We start from the raw sequence: 22,910 nt of genomic DNA, 5'->3' as shown, positions 1-22,910 counted from the left end.
CCCATCAATTCTTAGCTCTTTCTTTTTTTTTTTTTTTTTTTTTTTTAATGAGAAAGGGCCATGGGCCAAGTTTGAAATGCTTTTGGACTTTTACCCAACACTTTTGTGTGTGTTGTTAAATGACTTAAATTTCCATCTAAAAGGCTGTTAGAATTGTCGGTTGAGACTTTAAGGCAACAAATCTAGGGAAATAATGACCAGAGTATGGGTTGAGTGAGGATTTTTCACTCTGTATGTGCACTGGCACAGCCAAATGCTGCATTGTTTGGAGCAAAGAAATGTGATTCTTGAGGGTTGTGTATTTTCCATATTGGCTCATGGTGGTCTGAGGGCAGGCGGATGTTTTTGCACTTTGGGAAAGACCCATTATACCTTCAGCGTGGTGGAAAATGTCTAGACTTTGGAATTAGACACACCTGAGTACAAATGCCACTCACTAACTCTGTGACTTGGGCAAGCTATTGATATTTATCCTCTCTAAACCGTGATCTCACTTTTGCAATGGGGTCAAAATCCTTCCAGAGGGAATTATGAATTAAAGATCTGCACAGAAAACACCCAACATAGTGTCAAGCCCGTAATAGGCACATATTAAAAAGTAGCTGCTATTTTGTTATGCTCTGAAGAAAAAAACCTAGCATGAGTCCAGGCCAATAGCCTCCTTTTGCTTAAGCTTGACCTCTTCATTGAATCCAGTACTAAACCCAACAGCAACTTGGATCTAGATCAAAGAGGAGCTGCAGAATCACTGATGAGTGAGGGGGTAAACCTTATGGAGATAAATTTACTAGAACTGGAAATACTTACACCAGAGGAGCAAACATACAAAGCAGGTAGTAACCTTTAAGAATGTAAAATTAAAAAAAAAAAAAAAAAAAAAAGAATGTAAAATATTCTCATGCAGACAACTGGCTGGTTAATGTCTCCTTTGAGGATAGACCTAGGGAAAATTACTTTAGATTACAGTTTGTGATATTTAGGTTAGACATGAAGGATCATGTTCGGACAGTAGGGCTTTTAAAATCGGAGAATGAGCAACTTATTCTGTAGAGATTCTTTAGAAAGCACAAGCAGATTCTTATCTTTACAGGAAGTGATCAGGCAATGGAAGGTCTGGAAAATGTCTTGTAGGGGGAAGGAGTGTGGACCTGTACATGTTTATTCTGTAGCAGAGAAAGCCAAGATTGAGAAGAACAGGATTCCTATGTATAGATCCTGGGAAAGCAGGAGCTGGCTTGTCCCTTCTGGCCTCAAGGGACAAAACAAGCATCAGTATGTGTGTACGTTAGGGGTGGAGAGGAGGGTTGGTTACAAGAAGGCAAATTTCAGCACAACAGAAGAAATATGTTTCTAATTGGAATTATCCAATAGAAAGGGCTTCTTTGAGAATATGGCAAGCTCCAAGGCTCTGGAATGTAAATAGAAGAGCGTTGAAGAGCACAGGTTTGTAGACAAACTGTCTTGAGTCATTGTTCAACCACTTCCTCTCCCTTGGGCAAACTATCTATACCACAGGCCAGAGTCATTTCATCAATAAAACATGCTACGAGTGTCCTCGTAGGACTACTGTGGAAAGTGCATGAGATAATGTGTGTGGTGGGAATGGTACAGTCTTCGGCAGCAGCAAGAGCTCAATAAAGGGGAGCTTTTGTTTTAAAAATATGGACTTCAATTAGTATTTTTTCCAGGATTTTCTTCCCTCCAGCTCTTGAAACTCCTACCTTGGCATATGCGGTTCTGTTTTTCTAAGCAAGGGTGAGTTCTGCAGTGAAGTGAAGGAATCTCTGTCTCAGAGCCCCCAGGCAAATATGTCCTGGGAGATATCTCTATATTTATCTCTATCTCTATCTCTACATCTACATCTGTATCTACATCTTTATCTTTACCTACATCTCTACCTATACCTATGTCCGTATCCCTGTCTACGGATCTGTTTGACAATGTTTGCAAAGGTGAAGGGAGGGCAGCAGGAAGAGACACAGCCTTTGTATTGGCTCAATACATAGATTGTTGGGGTCACACATCCGGGACAAAGTGGCTATATCCAAGCCATGCATGTTGCCTTGCTCTGTAACCTGCCTTGGCATATATGCTAAGTGCAGAAAAATACACGTGTGGATCAGACTCTACTTTCTATTTTTATCAAAAGAAATTTTTAGAGCCAAATTAACTCTGTGATTGTGTTTGTGACTCTTTAGGTGCCTTCATTCCTGTTAACTTCTCAAGAATAATTAATCTGGAGAAACAAACAAACAAACAAAAAAACTGCCTTAAAGATTTCTTCATGAGAGAGAAGGTTTAAGAAGAGGAAGAAAACTTTGAATTCTTTGGTCCAGAGCTGCGTTATTCAATATGGTAGCCACTAGCTACAAGTGGTTATTAAAATTAAATACAATTAAAAATTCCATCCTCAATTGTACTGTTCACATTTCAAGTGCTTAATAGCAACGTGGCTAGTGGCTATAATTCAGACAGTGTGGATAAATAACATTTCCATCATTGCAGGAAATTCTATTTAGCAGTGCACGTTTAGAAGTCTGCTTGGTGATGTTAAGCGCATGGTACAAATGAGGAAACTGAGGCTCAGAGAGGTCAGAGGGAGTCTAAAAAAGAAAGGTAGGATATTGTTAAGTCTCCTATCTAATTAAAATTGGTGAGTACCTCACCTGCAGGTGCCAGGAGACTAGAGAAGAGGACATCTTTTTAGTTAACATAAGCAAATATTTATGTGCAGTGTAATTTCCATACCTTACATGTTCAAACATATCCAGGTACAAGCAAGGAGTGGTCTTCATGGCTGTTGGCCTCCTCAGATATGAAGGGACATGGAGCTTGCCCCAGGCCCTCATCCTTTCCCCCATCCTACACTTGGGATATGAAATGCTTTTTCTTTTTCTCTCTGCATACCTTAGAACCCCAAGTTCTCCATGAGATTCTTCTCAAATAAAACCGAAGATAGGTTGCCCAGGAGCCACTCTGGCTACACCTAACATCTTGTTCTGCCCTGCCTCACCTTCCTCTTGGGAGCTGGTAGGTTTGTCGAAATTAACTCATGGCTCTCCTGCTTCTCTTGACTCTGTGCTACTTTGCTGCAGACTTTTTGAGGGGACTCAGTCCATTTTCTTCAGTAGTCTGAACAGTTCTATTGATGAAGTGGCTAGGTATGGGAGGAAGAGCCTGGTCTTTGCAGAGAAATAGACCTGTGTTAGAATCCAGCTCTTCCACTTGGTAGCTGCTACCTGTGGCCATTCACTTCCCCCTCTGAGTATCACTTGCTTCATCTCCTGTATGGCTATATATATATGCTTATTTTATAAAGCTATGAGAAGATGGGATAAAATGAGATGTATCTTAAGCTACCAGCACAGTGCCTGGCACATAGTAGGTACTTAACATGGTAGCTAATGATAATAGAAACAATAATAACCACACTGGTCAAATAGAGAGTAGATTAGAAAGGAAAGTTTGCATCCAGAAGGCATGGGAGAATTAGGGAATTACATCATGGCTATGACAATGATGTAATAGGTAACAAAAGAGATTGGCTAACCTAGGTCTTTTAAGGTTCAAAGTGGAGGGTGGCTACATTCTTTTGAGGGGCTGAAGAAAGACACCTTGAAAGAGGTGGCACCTGAGATGAGCCTGAAGGATGGGTGGGATTCTAAAGAGTGGTTCGTTACAACTGAGTAGGTGGATTGAATTGGCACCTTACCCGCCTACCCTTCTAGATTAGGCGTCTAGAAAGAGGGAATAGCATGAGAAAAGGCAAGGAATGTGTGGGTGAGGAGGAGAATGAGGAAGGAGACAGTAATAACAGCAGCTTCCCTCTGCAGCTGCCTGATGTAGGCAAAAGTGGGGTAACACGTACGGAATACTGATGTCCTGGTTCTACTGGGGTGTATAAGGTGTGTAGGGGAGTGGAAAGGAGAGAGCATGTGGGGTTGGTACAGCCAGTGAGGAGAGCATGAATGCTCAATGTGAAGGGCTGGTGCTGAGCCCAGTAAGCATTGCTGTGTCTTTCTAAGGCTACGTGCCTAATTGCTCAGTGTCATCTGTGGAGAAGATTAGGGAAAACATAGGTTTCTGTATTTAGTCCCTTGGTCTGCAAATACCTGGCAAACTTATGTTGCCTGCCCTTTATAAAAAAAGGAAGAAAAAAAAAAGATAAAGCAATGGTCTTGAAGCCTTTCTTGTTTTTCTTTTTTTGATGGGGGGAGGTGTTAAAATGTTAGGACTTCCAACAAGGACCTACTGTACAGCACAGGGAACTCTGCTCAATATTATGTAACAACCTAAAAGGGAAAAGAATTTGAAAAAGAATAGATACATGTATATGTTTAACTGAATCACTTTGCTGTACACCTGAAACTAACACAACATTGTTAATCAACTATACTCCAATATGAAATAAAAATTTAAATAGTGTTAGGTCTTCATCACTGATGAAAGATAAAAATTAGTTCTTGTTTCAGTTCCTTTGATATTAGCTGTGGCCAGTGTAGGATGATATCTCCAGATTTGGGCATTATAGATTTTTATTCAGAACATTACTGTGAAGTAACATTCATTTAATAGATGGGGAAACCTCGGTCAGGTCAGTGTCATGGCAGCCATGTCCCAAGAGCTTTTTGGTTTACAATTGTATACTCTGAGGTGCCTCTTGGCTTATTATCAAATCTTCCTTTTTTTTTTTTTTTTTTCTTCCAGTAGAGCTGTTTGATAGCTAACCTTTTGGAAGCAGCATGGAATAAACAAACTGACGGTTATTTTTAGGCACTTCACCACAGGACAAAGACCATTGCTTAGATGAAGGAATCAACAATCTTTGAATGTTTCCCGGTTCACAGCTGGAGAATAAAGTTTCATTTTTAGATTAAGATAAAATTTCCAACTGGCTAGAATCATATTTCAGAATACTTATGACTTCACTTTTAGTAACTCACGGAATATATTTATCTTGTTGACTTAGGCATTTACGTCAAACAGCCTTGGCTCCGGGGCCAAGGAAGATTCCTACTGTTTAGAAATGCAGATGAATTTCTTTCCACGTCATTTTGGCAACACCTGAGACAGACCACATTAAATTTTTCTTCCTGCAGGCAAGAGAATTTTATTGTGCACAGTCAGTTAAGCATGGACTTACTTACATGGACGTTCTTAAAGGTTCTAGAATTCCTCACCCCTTGTCCTTCCCAACATCCATAAATTCCTTGTTGGAATGTGTCAGGAAGAGAGAGGAGCCAAGAAACAGCCTGAAGTGTGGATTTTTTCCGAGGATATCTGAGCCTTACACTTGATTAAGTCCAGCACCACCTGTGTCTTAAAAGCATTGAGCAAACACTGCCTGCCTAAGCAAAGCCCCTCCTAGCCCTGGTTGTTGGAATTGCAGCACTGAGAAGCACTTATCCGTTTAGGTAGTACGGTGGCGTAGCTGGCACCCAGTTCAGATGCTTGTAGAGCCAGCAGTCATTTCAGAGTCCTGGGAATTAAGTCATTTTTAAAATCATTCATTCTTGCATTCAACAGAGATGAGTTGAATGAGTGTTAAGACCAGGCTATGGGGGCTTCCCTGGTGGTGCAGTGGTTGAGAATCCACCTGCCAATGCAGGGGACATGGGTTTGAGCCCTGGTCCGGGACGATCCCACATGCCGTGGAGCATCTAAGCCTGTGCACCACAACTACTGAGCGTGTGCTCTAGAGCCCGTGAGCCACAACTACTGAGCCTGCGTGCTGCAACTACTGAAGCCCGCACGCCTAGAGCCCGTGCTCCGCAACAGGAGAAGCCACCGCAATGAGAAGCCCATGCACCGCAACGAAGAGTAGCCCCCACCCGCCGCAACTAGAGAAAGCCTGCGCGCAGCAACGAAGACCCAACGCAGCCAAAACCAAATTAAATAAATAAATTTATATATATTAAAAAAAAAAGACCAGGCTATGGGATAGATCAAGGGGTAGTGAGGTGTTTCAGAGACCAATGATGGTAAGTTCCTGTTCTCAATCAGTTCATAGTCCAGTAAAGGAAACAGACAGGTAAACAAATACTTATAGGGAAGAATGATAGACGCTAAAACTGACAAATCTCCAAGGAGAGTCTGTGCAATGTTTGTGAATATCTGCTCTAGAATCAGCCAAATACTATGGATTCTGGTCCTGCCCCTTGCTATTAGTTTGAATCGTATGGAGTTGCCATTTTCATAGGTCAAATATGGTTGGATAGGGGCAACTTCATATAGCTCCATCTAGAAGCTTTGACCTTAGATGTGTAACATTGCCTCTCTGAGCCTCAGCTTTCTTGTCTGTAAAATGGCAACACTCATAAAAACCCCACAATAAAGTTCTTTCAACTGCAAGTGAGAAAAAAATGAGATCAAATGAGATAACACATGGAAATACTTAGGACAGTGCCTAACAGGAGGGAGGGAGGTCTTAGTAACTGGTGTATTGTTATTGTGTGATGGTTTGTGTCTTTTGTTTGAAGAAGGCAGTTCGTGGAAGGCTAGTCTCTGAAGGATGAGGGATTCCTAAGAGAATTTTGGGGAGTCCCCTTCTGCCCACTGTTGCTTTTTCCGTAGAAGTGTAAAATTCTCAGTGTTTCAGTTTGTCAAGTGACAGAGACACTCTGAAATCCTTAGGAGAAGAGGGTGCTGTGTCTCTAGTCCTGGTTTTCCTCCTAGCCTGCATATTCTCATTCAGTAGCAAGAAAAGCAAGCCTGTGAGCCCAGGGTGGAGCTCTTTTCTGGCAGGTCAGTCCCCTGGCCAAGAGGCGGTGCTGCTACTGGGATGGTTGTCCACGCTGCTCAGCCAGGTCTTTCTCCAGAACAGGCTGCCTGTGGTTTAGTTTTTCAAGACATTGCTTCTGACGGGAAATGTTTGGCTCAGTTTTTGAGTACTTTCGATAGACACAGACAGATATCGGATTACAGAATCAACATCAGACTTGAGCAGGCTTAGAATCAACTGTAGAAGATCGAGTCCAGGGGTGGCAAGCCTGTGGCACCCACATACATCCTTCCAGTGTACATGGCAGACATTGCTAATTGATGCCTACATGCTTCCATGCCCCCACCTGAGAGTTATTACGAATATATCGCTTCAGGCAGCCACATTGAATTGAGTAAAAGTAGTACATGACATGAAAGAGAATATCTGAACTGAAACACCCAGAGAGGGTCACCGGCTAATTAGTGGTAAAGCAAATATTAAAACCCAGATAGCCTACCTTTTTTGTCAGTGAATTTGATTAAGGTTTATCTCTTCCCTGAAACCACTGCGAGGCCTTCAACAATAAGTGCATATGAAAAGTTTCTAGTAATTCTTAGTCTGTGGTCATTGTAATGGTCCCTAGAAAGAAATATCAGCAATGGGATCTTGGAGAGCATCTGTGTTAAGAGATGTCCAGATTTCTTTGTGCTATAGGGTTTCTTCAATTACCACCCATCCATCCATCCATCCATCCATCCATCCATCCATCCATCCAACTATGCATCTTTTCAGTACGTATTTATTAAATACCTAGCATATGCCAAGCCCTGAGTTAAGCATGAGGGATACAAAAATGAAGGGGATAAGCATGTTCTCTATTATCGAAAAGCTTACAGTTTCCCCCGTAAAGGTCACAAAATAGAATTGACTTTACATCCATGTATTGTGGATTGAATATTTGTGGTATACTTAAGTGTCCCTGCACACTCTAAGCCAATAGCAGGCGTACAAATGTTAAGGTTCTTTCAAGAGCTACCTGCTGTTTACTTACTATGTACTGCATGTTGGGAAAAGTAGGCAGAGTAAGGACCTATTCTCTGTTTCCAGGAATCTCAGAAACTAGAACATACACAAGCAAGGTTGAGTAGCAGTGCTAGTCTGAATGAAGGAATTGAGAGAAGTGTCACTCTGAGCTTGGAAGTTCACGGAGAGCTTCCTGGAGGAGGAAGCACTTAGGATCCCCAAATATTGATCGAAGAGGCCTTGGAAGATCAGGAAAAGACTGAAATAATAACAAGGATAATAAAAGTAATGAAGACATCATTACCTATCATTCATTCAGTGCTTAATTGCCAGAGCCTGTGCTAAGCATTTTAAATCTCCAATTTTAAATTCTTACAAAGTGATATGAGATGGTGTCTTTATTATTTTGCAGATGAGGAAACCAAGGCACGGGATAATTAAGTGGCTTGTGCAAGTTCAGATATCCATTAAGTAGCGGAGTTAGGATTTGAACGCAGGTCTGTCGGAGTCCAAAGTAAGTGTTCTGAGTCACCACCTTATAAAGCCTTTTGTGCTGGAGGGCCAAGGAAGGGAGTTATGATTCAAGACCAGACCCAAGCTCTGTCTATATAACTTCCAAACAGTTGGCTCAAGAGGGAGTACTATCAGTACCCTGGAATTAGGGCCTTAAGGAGCCAGATATCCTGTGAGTGCTATAGAGATGAAGCATGCTGACAGACACCTTGGAGAAGCTGTCAAAGCTCAGTTATCGTTGAGGAAGGATTCCAGACGCCTTGAAGTCTCCTCAAAAAGCCCCTTTGCCATCTGAGCAGGCAAATCTCTCTGTCCTTCAACATACAGTTCAAAAAAAATAATACATTAGAAATTTTCTCAGGTAACTTTGTCCCTCTTCTGAATTCTCTGAGTATTGATCTAATATTCTTTTCATCACATGTCATTCTAAAAATGATTTGGGGTGGTTTTATCATGTATGTATATTTTCCTCTTTGAGAGCAATAAGCAAATTCTATCTTGTATTTACGTTAAACTGTAAGCAGTTCATCTTCACACAGTTAGACTGTATGTAGACTGTAAGCTCCACGAGGGCAGGAACCATATCTGAGTCATTCATCTCTTAATACCCAACACCAAGCACTCTAACCTGATCATAGTAAGTGCACAATATATTTATATTTGAATAAAATAAAGCTAAATATACTTTTTGATTTGAATTCACATATAGCTGGTGCTCATATTCATGGAATTAATGAATGAACAAATACTCTTATTTTCATGATGGCCTTAATGTAATTAGCTCTCCTGTGATCTCTTCTAAGGCAAGATGTATCAAGGAATTCATCATTGCCCCACTCCTGGAATTAGTTCATTTTTGCTTATTCAGCTCTTCAGTGAGTTTGTACTATGTCCCAGACGCCATAAGCACAGGGGTTACAAAAATGGCCAAGACAGAACTTAACGCCTTCCTATGAGATTCTAGTCAACACCCCAAGAGTTCCTGAGAGCCCAGTACTGTCTGCTTTGAGACAAGCTTTGTGTCTGACTGAAGTATACTCAGCTGGACCTTTGGCAGGAGGTGGACTTCACCAGGCCTGTGAGATAGTCAGTGTAAAACTCTGGTTTCAGTGCAAGGGAAGCATCCTGGGTTGTTAGTCAGGAATCCTTCCAATTTCATTGTAGTGATTTTTGTTTGTTAAATTTATGTCACTCTCTTTCTCCTTTTGTATTCTGAATGTTCATTACTTATTTTTAAGCTCCTGGAGATTTGGGGCTCTCACGGGGCCATGTAGTAGAACATGCCATAGATTGAAGAGCTCTAAGATGAGCCGTGGGCCACAGTTCTGCCAACCACTGTGGCAAGTCACATCCACTTTGGGGGCCTCGGATTCTCCTGTAACATAAGCAGTTGTTTATGGCTTCAGTTCTAGAGTCTCTTTCGTTCTAGTGACATGTGGTCCATTGCTGATTCAGCACTATTTCTGCTGAACTTAATTTTGGATTTCATTTTAGACCCAAGTCACATGGCCGATATTAAGAACACCCCCGCTCCCCGCGCAGTACCGAGGGTTTCTTTCTTTAGTGTTTGGCTTAAGCGTCGGTAGTGCTTCATGGTTTCCTCCCTCCCATCCCTCAAACGTACGTTTCATTACCAACCAAATTAAGCCCACAAATCTTAATCCATAAAATATTTCCACCCAGGCACAGTAATGAGGTTCATATTTGTGGTTTAGTATACCTAAGAAAAGCTCAGATGAAATATGACTAGATCCACTGATACCTTCAGACCACAAACTGCCCTGGTGTGGTCTGGTTTCAATTTTTGAGATAAAAATTCTGCAGAGCACTTGCTTTCTCTCTTCTGTTTCTTTGCCTAGATGGAAAAGAAAATAAAAAAGTGGGCCTGACCAAGTGGCAACAATATAGGTTCCTGTAAAATTCTGGAAAATTGTTTCAGAAATAGATTTGAATTCATTTCCCAGTGAAACAATGACCTCCTCTGTTTCGGCCTTCATCCAGAACTTTAAGAAATCTAGTTGACTCTTTCACAAGTATTGGAACATGGATTCTTGAACTTTTGAACCAAGATTAAAAAATTAAAGAGATTTATCTAAGAAGGACAGGTTATAGATGGACTCATAATTCAACCCTAAAAAAAAGAGATTTTCTGAAAAAGGCGGTATGACATGGTGGCCTTTGTGAAGCTGTTATCAGCCACCCAAGACCAGAGAAGGGGCACTGTGATGGGAGAGAGAAGAAATAGCCCTTAGAGTCAGGAAGGCCTGAAATCAAATCCTGTTTACCTGCTGGGAGCCTTGGACAAAGTCTTGCAAGTTTTCTGAACTATGGCTTCTTTAAACTGTAAAATAGAGACCTTTCCATATTTGTTGGAGACGGTGAATGTGATAAGGAGTTATAAATGCCTGGCGTATTAATAATAAGTGCTACCCAGATGTTAGTATATATTCTCCTCCTCTCTCCTTTTCCTTCTTGTCCTCCCCTATCAGGAAGCTCTACAACACTGAACATATTTTAAAAAATAGACAATAATATTGTAGAGGTCACTCAAGTATTGGTTAAGAGGTTGGATTGGTTTGGGATGACAAGTTTCAGTTTATGTGTCAACTTCAATTAGCTGCTAATGGCTGCCTGGAGCTGCTTTGAGAAAGATTCTGTGGCCATGCTTGGACTCAAGGGGAAAGGTGTTGTGATGGATTAGCAATGTCTGCTATGGGTACAGAAGTGTTGGTATGTGTGCCAAATATTTGGCATAGCAAGACTAGATAGCTTTGACAATCTTTTCCAACCCAATGTGCTGATATTTAAATGGATGGAATGCGGCTTGACTGATGCCTGGGTCTGAGGGAGCCAGATGGAGTCACTGACGGTTATAAAAGCCTGTATGAATCAACTTCAATAAAGTTTGACACATTTTGATGAAAGCTGACTCCTGAAATGAAAATATGCCTCGAAGACTGGAAGCAGGAAACTAGACTCTCAGGGAAAGCTGAGACTAGTCCAGTAATTAATGTGCGTGACCCCAGGCAAGGCAAACATACTTTCATTGTCTACTTTTTCTTTCTCAAAAAGGGGCGATTTAAATGCTACAATAATAACTGACGTTGATTGAACACATCTGTGCCAGGAACTGCTTTACGTATCTTAACGTGGATTATCTTATTGAATCTTCCTCAAGACCTCTGAGGTAACTACCTTTTTTCCCTCAGTTTACAAATGAGAAAATGGAGGCTCGCACAGCTCAAGGTCACAGAGCTGAAAAGGAAGAGCAGGAATTTAATTCGGGCGGACTGACTCAGGAATCAGAGACCCCATTCCTAACCATCGGCTTTGCTGCCGTCCTTTAATGATGTCAAGGAGTGGTTTGCATGACTGAGTTAAAAGGCCGAATTTCAGAAGGACTCAGTGATCAGGGTCCAGAATGACTACCGGCAATGCAAGACCTTTATGACTTAGAGAGAGAACAGGAGAAGCTGCGCATGAGCCTGAAAAATAGAGATTATTTTCAACCCTTGCCTTGGGCTTAATTCAGCTGGGTAACTTTAAGCAGCCTTTCCTAGGGTGTAAGTTACAACATGTTGTATTAATGCAAGGGGAAGAGATTACTAATTCAACATATTTGGAAAATGATATTTTGAACCAAGTGTTATTTATACCAAACAAATTACCCAGCTTTCGTTACTTACTTCAGGATTTTCTAGGGTCCTTAATATGTTTGTGTTTATCCGAAATCTCCAAGAAAGGGAGAGTTTATAGTGTTTCCCAAACTTACCTGATTATTCTGTGTTTGAAGTATGTCACAGGATTTAGGTTTGATGGCACACAATGGGGAAAGTGCAGATTTGGAAGAAATCCTAGACCCTTTCCTCTTTCGTTTCCTTGTATGTTAGATGAGAGTAGTGGTATACCCAACTATGCCTGGTCTGTGATAAGTGTGAAGCTCCAGGACGGAGCCTCTCTAGCAATTTAAAGTAAGAGGGAGGCAAATGGTTGAACATGTATCCTGTGCCTGGAACTTTAGGGATGCCATTTAACTTTGACACCAACCTTACGGGTTAGGAAGCACTGTTTGTATTTTACTGTTACGAGAACTGAAGGCTTGAGAAGGTTAAATTAGTTGCCTGGTCAGTAATCATTTGACTCAGAATTAAGAACCCAGTCTAATTCCAAACCCTATGCTTTTTCTGCTATACCAAGTTATCTTTTGAAACAAGATTCATTGTTCAGTTTAAAAAATTAATATTTATGCAATAGACATCAGCAGGGCATCCACCGTCATTGACGTAAAGAGAGTTATTGGATTCCTAAAATGGGACCGCTTGGGAAGATGACGTTGGGGTTCACGTAATCATTTTAGTTACAGTTTTGAACTTGAAGGGAAGGCACGGAGCCAAATGTGCTACAATATCTATGTGTCAGGCAAATCTGTAAAGCCCCTGGAAACAGCCTATTCTCCGTGAGTCTGGCCTGGAGAGAAAGAAAGTGAGTAAGTGAGAGGGAGATAAAGTGAGAAGTAGCAGACAGGGGAGCTTAAAAATTTCTCCTTTATGGAAAACTGGGCATCATGCTATGTGCCGTCTAAAAATAAATGTATGGCTTCCAAGAAATTATTAGTTAAGACATGAGAGCATTTTAGAGGGTCTAGAAATTACAACTCTCATTTTTGAAAGAATGGACTTACATGAACAAACAAACAAATAAATAAATAAGGAAGCAGGGGTGGGGGAGGGAATCCCTTCTAGACAGGATCATTTAGTTCAGCATATGGCAGGAAAGTCAAGAAATTTAGCCCGAGAGCGATAAGTCAGAGGTAGTCAGGAGCAAATCGAGGCTGAATCATACAAATGAATAACTTTTCTATCATTTTTCTAAGCTTCCTTTAGGTATAGAGTTTGGCTTCATGTTTTTGGAGGAAGACTTACTAGATGAACCTTTATTTCTGCTTCAATCTCTTCATACATATAAGTATAATAATATACAACTTGCTAGGTTGTGATGATTGGAAATTACATACATAAATTTAACACACTGACTTGTGGGAGTCAGTAAACTTTTTCTTAAGTGACCAGACAGTAAATACGTTTGGCTTTGCAGCCAGATGGTCTGTCACAACCATTCAATTCTACAATAGTAGATAAAGGAGCCCTTAACATGACATAAATGAGTGAGCATGGATGTGTTCCAATAAAACTTCATTTACAAAAATAGGCTGCCACCCCATGGCAGTTTGCTGACACTTGCTGGAATATAGCAGTTAGTTAGTAAATGATGACCTTATTATAAAAGCAAATACAGATTGAAACGGACAGGAAGGAAACTAACATTTTGTTGAAAGCCTACTGCATGCCTGTTTAGTGCCAAGCCTTATGCCAGATGCTTTTTTATACATGTAATCATTTATCTTGTCATTTGTCATGACAACAGGTATCATTATGCCTATTTGGAAGTTAAATCTAGACTCAGGGAGGTTTTGCGACTGACATAAGAGGCAAAGGCAGCTTTTGGACCCTGATTTGTGACTCTAAAATGTGTGCTCTCAACTACTACACTGGGGTGACTCATCAAGCAACTTCCCGCAGTTCATATAAGGTGAAAACTTAAATGAGCACTTCTTGATAAAGAGAGCAGACACCTTCAGCTTCCATTTCCCAGAGCTTCAGCAGCAATCTGGTGGTTGTCCATGTGTAAGCGCAGAAATATTTGACCTCTGTCTTTCTCCCAGAGCCTCTGGCTGGACCTCAAGTTTCATACACTCCCCCCTTGGAGCGTGCTTAAGCCAAGGTGTATTGTTTGCAAATGCTTATTGGATTCTAGGCAGATGTTGGCAAGTTTTATTTGGCTCGAGATGGAGTTCCAGAGTCTGCTGAAGACTGGCTGTGCTCACTGATCATCTTAGCCAAAAAGAGCTGCTAATTAGGGTGACGCTCTCCTTGTCTCTACCTCTGGAGCTAGGTTTTCCCACTCTGGGCATGCCCGTTTCAGCCCAGATGGTTTGCTTGGCTTTTTACCATAGATCTAGAGAGCAAATTTACAGTCCTTTTAAAACCTATGAAGCCTTGTGTACCAGTGCAGAATTCACCGGACTATGTTCCAAGACGTTCTTAGGTAGATGTTCTGTGGACGAGGGTGTTTGTGTTCACATAAGTTTGAGGGAACTGGATTAAACAAAGCTGAACACTAACTGCTGTAGGATTTCTCAGATCATGCACTCTTTTACCGCAAATCTCCCATTGGCTTCTAATCACACTCCGAATAAAATCCTAACTCCTCACCACTCCCTACCGAGCTCATTTCCTCATTTCATTCAGACCTCTGCTCAAAGGTCATCTCCATGTCTCATCCTAATTAAAAGAGCACGCCCCTCACCACCAGCCATTGACCGATCCCTTACCTCGTTGTAGATTTCTTCTTAGCAAGTATCTACCGGAGATTGTATTGTAAGTTTGATTCCTTTCTTATTGTCTACCTCTTTCACCGTTAAGCTCCATGAGTAAAAGGGCCTTGTGTGTCTTGTTTTCCATTGTATCTCTAGCCCTTAGAATTACATATTGAGCGAACATATGAGCTATGAATCTCCAAGAACAGGACACAGTGTCAAGTGTTCTCCACTCTTTTAGCCACAGAACACTTTTTTAGGTGCATCTCATGGGAAGGCTGTTCCACAGGACACATCTTTGGGAACTCCTTCTCTAGTGGAGTCTTGTTGCCAAGAACTACTTCAACAACAGATAACAACAGCAGCAATAACAGTAGAATACTGATATTGAGTGCATTTCTGTGCGAAGCAATGCACTTGCACTATGTCATTTAATCATCCCGATAACCTTATGGAGTAGGTGTTACTATTTTGCCTTTAATACAGATGAAGAAAATGAGGCTTAGAGCAAATAGTAAGCTCTCAAACCCAGAGCTTTCTGATGCCACAGCCATACTCTTAACCATCACCCAATCCTTTTCCTGGGCCGTGAATTTCTCCGTGCCCTAAGGTAGAGAACTCCTTATCTTCATCCCTCCTTTACCCTCTCCTTCCTCCCACTAGTTGTAGACAGATCTTTGTTATAACTGCCAGATTTTCCGCCGTCTCATGTGACTCAGCCTCAAATTCCCCAGGCGGGCCTCCTCTGTCCTTGGTACTGGTTTTTCAAAATTCCAGGCAGTTCAAACTTTGATCCTAGGGGCCACCTCTGAAAGTAAGGGCATTCCTTGAAGTCTGCATCCTGAGATGGTTTCCTGTCTCAGGGCTGGCTGCCTTTCCCCGTCACGCGTTATGACAGCACTTTGCACAGCTGAGAGCCTAGAGGGCTAGGCATGAAAACAATGTCAAGTTCCGGGCTTTCTGAACAAAGTCTGGTGAGGAAGGCGAAGTCCAAATCTAGGACACAGCAAGGACTCCTGCCTGTTGTTGAAGGCAATGGGTTTTATTCCACTTGTACTTGACTTCAGATAAACTAGATACAAATTCTCCTTTTTAAAACTTTATTGGCAGGAGGAGTTGGCCTGTGAGCAGACAGGCAATTCTAGAATGATGAAGTGATGAGAGAGAGACACATGGGGTGGGAAGGGGTGACATGAAGGGCCATCTACTCTGCTGCAGGAGGTAGATCCTGAACTGAAGAGGGATATGAGTAGGTGAAACCACAGGGAAAGACATTCTAGGAAGGAAGGAATGGCATTTGGAAGGGCATAAAAAGCATGAAATGGTTGGTGTGGAAAGCATGAATGAGAGCTGAAGTTACAAGGTCTGTTTGGAGACCAGAGCCAGATCATGGAGAAAACTGAATGCCAGGCTGGGGATCTGGATTCTTCCTGTGGCCAAAAGAGAACCATTTGGAAAACTTTACGCCTAGAAATGTTGATTTCTACAACCCAAAGTTGAGGGACAGATTGGAAGGGAAGGCTGGCGGATGGGGAGTAGTGGGGAAACTGTTGCAGTGGTCCATCTGTGAGATGCCGCAGCCTGAACTAGCCTGATGATGGGGAGGGTGAGAGGCAGTGAACTGTTTTACTTGTCAAGGCAGTAGAGTCCGCAGGTTTGGTGTATGATGAGGTAGTAACTAAAAGTTGGAAAAGGAGAGGGAATTAATCCTAGAGCGTCGTCTTCATTATAATATCTGCTAAGAGAGGAATAGGTTGTGGAGGGGGGAACAATGGGTGAGTTTCAGTTTTGGTCCCTTTGAATTGCCTTGCCCTTGAATAAAATACATTTGAAGTCATTGCCTTGGAAGATCCTACTCTGGGGTTATATTCAAGAGGAATCATGGCTCCCCAGTGAACTGTGACATCTAATGCAAGATACCTGGCTCCACCTCATAAATGGATAAGAAGCTTAAATAAGACACAGTCCACCCTAGTGGTTGCCATAAGTACCAACTGCTAATCAATACGAGTGCAGTTGGGTTGGATGAACTGATTGATAAGAAGTTGTCAGAATCGGTGACAGTGGAGTGCTGGAGGCAATAGCAGGCAAATTCTAAGATTGGCGCCACCGATCCTACCTCCTGATAGTCACATCTTTGTGTAATTCCTTCTCCTTGAGTGTGGGATGGCTCAGAGGCTTGCTTCTTCCCAATAGAATATGGCTAAGGTAATGGGATGTCACGTCCACCATCAGGCTACTCAAGATTGTGATATCTGTCTTGTTTGCAAGCTCTCTCTCTCTCTCTCTCTCTCTGGCTTTGATGAAGCAAATGGCTATGTTGGAGAGGCCCATGTGGCAGTAAACTGAGGGTGGCCTCAGGCCAACGGCCAGCAAGGAATTGAATCCAGCCAACAACCACACAAGTGAGCTTGGAAGCTAATCATTCCCCTGTTGAGCCTTCAGATGAGACCCCAGTCCTGGCCAACTCTGTGATTGTAGCCTCATGAGAGAACATGAAGCAGGACATCCATCTAAGCTGTGCTTGGAATCCTGACCTACAGAAACTGTAGGGTAATCAATGTGTGTAGTTCTAAATGATCAAGTTTTGTGGGAATTTGTTGTGCAACGATAGATCACTAATACAGAGGACTCCTTGGCTCAGTTCATGTGTGCTAAAGCTGTTCAGAGAATAAAGCTCTGCTAATTTTTCCTTTCTAAAGAATGTATTAACTCTGATATTTTTTACATTGCCCCCATCTTCTAAGAGCACAAGAGAAGACCTAGGACTCAGTGCTGACCCTGTTGCCAAATGGCATGAGATCCTAGAAGGACTTTTTCCCTTCTCTGTGTCTCTGTTTCACCATCTTTAAGATGAGAGAAGATAAACTAGGCCAGCAGTTTCCAAAACTTTTTGGTTTTTTTTTTGGCCACAGAACTCTTTCATCAAATGACATTTCACGAGGAGGCTCAGTGCATAAAACAGATAAAAGAGGAGGGGCTTTAGTTGAAATGAGGTTGAGTGCTTGGCCTCCCCATCTCTCCACAGCAGCCCCCTAATACCTCGGAAGAACCTTTTAAATCTAGTCTCCAAGCTCCTGGCTTGGGGGTTACCAATGAGCCCTTTCAGTTTCAACATTCTATGGGTTGAAGGGAATTTATTTTAAACACCCTACCTATAAATTGGAGCATTCTTCTGTGACATCTCCGCACAGAGCTACCTCTGTGTGACCATCCCAGGACCCAGGGCATAAGTGCCTCGGGGAGCAGGCCACTTCCTTGGGGGCAGCACTAACGGTGTCTCTGCCCACCATGAGCCACGTCCCCAGCAGATGGGCTCCTTCTGTTGCATCAGAGCTCCTTAGGTATTTGCCTCTACTGGACTGTCTCTTCCCTAGGTGGAAAGTCATGGCTTCCTCGTCTGGTTGTACTCACGGGCTTTATTACTGTTGTTGTTGTTGCTTTGTATCTTGGTGCCTACCCTGGATGCAGTGTTCCTGAGGGTCTCTGGCTGGCAGGGAGTCCAGTGCTGCTCTAGGTTCTCTTGCGCTGGCTGTGGCGTGTCGCTTCTGCAGTGAGGTTACGTGTGTGCATATTCCATGAAGTGCCTAGCAGAGTTCCCCAGGGCACTGCCATTAGCCAGGCTTTCCCCGGGTGGCATCCGTAGGCATAGAGCTTTGAACCAAAATATACTGACTTGCACTCAATATTCAGTCTGCCATCTTTTTTTCTACCTACCAAATATTTTACCCGGAACACATCCCTGGGTGATTAAATTTAAGCTCTCCAAAGTATCCCCTTGCCTAATGTCTATCACTGGCAATTCTCGTATTTGTACTAAGCATCACCCTCTCTACTGAACCACCCTTTAAAAATGTGACTCTTCCTCTAGCAAGTAGCCTGCTACCTCTAACCTCTTTTCTCATCTGGAGAATGGGAATAATACCTGAATACCCAATGACACAGCAGAAGAAGTGCAATTCTGGGAGTTAGGCAGTTTGGGGAGTGCCTGGAGAGGAATCCCAATGCCACCACTTTCTGCTCTGTGCAAGTGACAACCTTTTGTGGCCTCAGTTTACTTAACTGTGAAATAATATTTGGTTGCTGGGAAAATCTGAGAATGATGCACAGAAAAGTTATTTTATACATTTATAAATTCCTGAGAATCCTTTATTAAACTATCTGGCACGTGAAAATGCTTCATTCACCATAGGACACAGTTCAGAAGCCAAGCGGTGTTGCGCTATTGTTCATTTCCGTGAGGACAGCAGAGTTTCTTCAACAATACCTTTCTGAGGGCCTGATACCTGCCAGCAGGTAGCTAACCTCTGGGGAGAATGAGCTCCAGCACACAGGGTTCCTGCCTCACTGATGATCTTGGCCTCAGTGGCGTGCAGTCAGGTGGGGCAGGGGAGGACATCAGTGCAGTTATGATGTGCAGAGGGCAGTGGGGGGAAGCACAGAGCCTCTGCAGGAACTGTCAGAGGGGCGTGTAAGCCCGTCTGCAGGGCAAGCACTTGCTTATGTGTGCGTCCATGCTTCACGTCTCGGGCTGGCAGGAGGGCTTCCCCCTCCTGCAGCTTCCAGCCCAGCAGGGGAAACATATCCCACTTGAAATCGTACACTACTTATTTAATTACAGTTTCTGCAGGAAGTGGGCCCTGAAGGAGCAAGTTGGAGAGAGCAGCAGTGGCCACCTGCTGAAGATAACACTAGGGTCTGAAAGACACGCCTCTGACTCTTTCTGGGCTCTGCTCTGTCTAGCCCCGTCTGTTGTCAGAGATGAACAGAATTTCAGTGTGGAGCGTGACGGTTATAACCACTCGCTCAGGACTTGGAAGTGGGTTTGAGTTCTGGCTCCGGCAATCACCCTCTGAGCGGCCTTGGGGAAGCTACTTAAACTTTTCCAGCCCCAGGTCCCCTAGGTTTGAATTGGGGGGGGCAGTTACCCTTGCTGGAAGCAATTGTTGCTGATTAAATGGCATAATGCCTGTAGAGTACTCAGTAAATATTAGTTATTGCCATCATCCCCTCAGCCCCTCCCTGAAAAACGTTTTAGACACGTTCATGTAGAAGTCAGTAGCAGCCAACTCACCTCCTCCAGGGTAAGAGTTGGTCAGTGGTTAATTCTGAAACAAGCTGTCTACTTTCAGAGTTTATGAAATATCTCTAGCTGTTGAGATAGGGGAAGTTAAAGGACCAACCAAAGCTATTTGAGTTACCATGGCTGCATAATTAAGGGCCTGTGAATTTCAGGATATTTCAAAAACAAAATCTGAGACAACTTGGCGTGAAATGATTTTTTTTCATTTTCACTCACAAGTAGACTAAAAATACACATGGAAGGGACTTTCCATTCACAATCTGCTTTCAGTGTGGGCATTTGAAGTTTTTTCCATGATGGAGGGTCAAAGGGAGTGATGAAGTGTTGAACTTAGGTTGTTGCTAAAGTTAAGGAGAGGCGGGAAAAATGAGACAACAGAGGAGGAAACAGAACAAGGCTTCAGGACATAACTGAAAAAAATAGTCTGGTCACCAGGGTTAGGATCAGGTAGGCGCATAGGCTTTTCTCCTATGCAAAGAAGGTCATAGGGTGTGTAGAACCCCTTATGGTAGGTAGGGCCACCGCTCTTTGTCTCGGATGGAATTACTGCCTATCGTTTGCAGGGGTTTGGAGGGGTTTCCTTCTTGGAAAGGAGCCTTCATCTAATGCTTCCCACATGTTGAAGGTGTTCGTACTAGCCTGGGATTAAATACAAGGGGATTCCCTGTGATGTTAAAGTGAGAAGTGATGGAACCATAACCCAGGGGGACTTGTAGCTCAGAGCTTACAACCATTTCCTGGCCATCCTGGGATTCACTGCCCCGAGGCTGGGCACCCTGATTTCAATTTATCTCCCAATCAGCTCTTTTAAAACCAGATGCTCCGTTCACCTGGCTCTCAGAGAGGATGCAGGCACAGGTACAGCCCTGCTTTCCCAGTCAGAGCTCTCACCTGTCAAGCTCGGCCAAGGGTGGGATGAAACTCAGCAGTGATGACCTGACCGCTGCCTCTAGTGTCATTCTTCTCTCTCTCTCTCTCGGGGCTTGAAATTTGAACGTTTCTGTTTCCAGGCAGAGAATTTTACCACCATGAGCTGACCTTTTCTGAGCACCATGAAAAGTGATATACACAGGGCTATTCTGCAAAATCAATAGACACCAATGCCAGCTGAGGGCTTCTCTGCCATCTCGGCCAGCCACCGAAAGACATCATTCAAGGTCCCATAGAGGTCCGCCCAGCCTGACATCAGGAGACAATGCAGCATACGGGAAAGAAGAGTAGGCTTTTGGTCCACAAGTTTGGGTTCAAAGCCAACTCTGCTTCCCTCTTATGGAAATCCTCAGACGCACCATTTCACCTCCTTGGGCCTTGATTTCTCTGGTCATAAAATGGGGCTAGTAATTTATGACTTGCGGTGTGAGAGTGAGAATTTGATGAGAAACCATAGGCAAACCATCCTATCACATATGTGATACGTAGTTAACCTTCCACGTTAACTATTTTGAGTGTGTGTGTGTGTGTGTGTGTGTGTGTGCGTGTATTATCATCACAGAGGGGTTGTGTATTGAGTCAACTAAATGTTTGTTCCCTACTCTCTGCGTTTCAAACTGCCGTGACTTCAGCATGACTTATGTATGAAGCCAGCTGGATATCTTTTCCTACAAGAAAACATGGCTGTTTGTAGAAATCCAGGGGGAAGGAGAGAATAGGTGTTCATAGTCCCTTGTGAGCATCAGAAAGGGTAAGATTAAGGGGGATATGTTTTTCATTCCGTCAGCTTGAATTCCCTTTCCAAATTCCATTCTGGTTATATGATCAGGCTACCGCTGCATTTATGGGTGGCCACAGTCTGGCTGGAGGGGCGGATTTAGTCAGAAAGAACGTTTTCTTCCCTTCTAAAGGCAGTTCAAGATGCAGCAGCATTCAGAAGGAACGTGGCGGAATGGGCCCTGATTTGGGGGTCATGGGGACCTGGGTCTGAAAACTGGCTCCATCCCTCTGAGTTCTGTTTCTCATTCTCTCTGCTTTTCAACCTTTGTCAAATAGGTACGGTCCCTTTCTCAGAGACATGTGGATATTTAGTGAGATGAGTTATACAAAGATTTAGAGCGTGGGTTCTCCGTATGTTTTGTCTATTGCCATCATTACAATTAATTAAAAGAATCATCCTTTGCTAAGCATTTTAAACTCCCCACATATACGTCTGTCTACCATACTACTTGGGAAATTGCTCGGACTTCCACTGGACATGGAGGGGCACAAATCCTTGTCAAAGTGCAAAATTGCAGCCTGAACGCACACCACCCGGCTTCATGATTTTTAACTGTGTTTCGTGTGTTCAGAATTCTGTGGAAATGTCCCAGAGGCTGGGAGCCATGGGGTGAGTTTTAGACCCTCCACCCCCTGCTTCAATCAAATTGGGCCCACATTTACCTGCCATATATTAGGGTCTTGCCAATTCATTTCGATTTCATTTAATGAATATTTCCACTGCTAAAAGTAACTTTGAAAGCCACTGTCTTAGAACATTAATCTTGGACAAGTCCTAGTAAATTGATAAGCAGGAAAACCAAGGAAAATCTCCATTTATTGAGCTCCTACTATGTGCCAGGTTCTGTGCGAAGTCTGATATACATATTATCTCATTTGAGTGTCACAAGCACCCTATGAGCTATAGATGGTCATCCTCTTTATATGGATGACAAAGCTGCCGGCTGGAAAGTTGGTCACTTTGGGCGGGGGAGGCAGTTAGTGGGAGACGAGATAAGGAAGCTAGGTTTTGCAAAGCATAGAAAAAAATAATCTTTAACAACTGTAGAGTTTGGCAACCCCCCCCCCCTCCCAATCCTTATCCAATTCACATTGTTTGAGCAAATCAGAGAATATTCATATTCACTTTCTTTCCCCAAATGCCATCACCTCCCTGCAACGCACAGGTTCAAAGCGCACTCACTTCCGTCTCCTGCAAAGGGCTGGATGCACACAAGGCTAGCAAACATTCCACAGGTTTCAATAGCCCCGAACAAAGCTCTCCCCACTCCTGAGTCGGCCTTGCCACACTGCAGGACGAGGCAGGAAGCTGGCTGGGGTGGGCAGCGGGTTTTATTTCTAAAGCATATATGGGAAAACTCCATAAAAAAGGGGGAAAGGGTCCACAAAAACATGAAAAAGAGGCGTTCATTCTTCAAATGGGGCTCCCTGTCCCGCTCTCCCTCTGGACGGAACGCATTTCCAAAGAGTCCCCCGGCAGCATGGTACTTTATAGCCGACAG

The 22,910-nt window shown here is 43.0% G+C and overlaps 1 protein-coding gene across 3 annotated transcripts in view; it reads right to left on the bottom strand.

The window, feature by feature from the left end:
* Nucleotides 1-22,910, bottom strand: part of TNC (tenascin C) — a 92,206-nt gene that overhangs the window by 67,727 nt on the left and 1,569 nt on the right. The window lies entirely within an intron of this gene.

This window comes from Eschrichtius robustus, chromosome 10 (assembly GCF_028021215.1).
Source record: "Eschrichtius robustus isolate mEscRob2 chromosome 10, mEscRob2.pri, whole genome shotgun sequence".
NCBI lineage: Eukaryota > Metazoa > Chordata > Mammalia > Artiodactyla > Eschrichtiidae > Eschrichtius > Eschrichtius robustus.
This window is presented reverse-complemented; position numbering and strand designations above follow the sequence as displayed.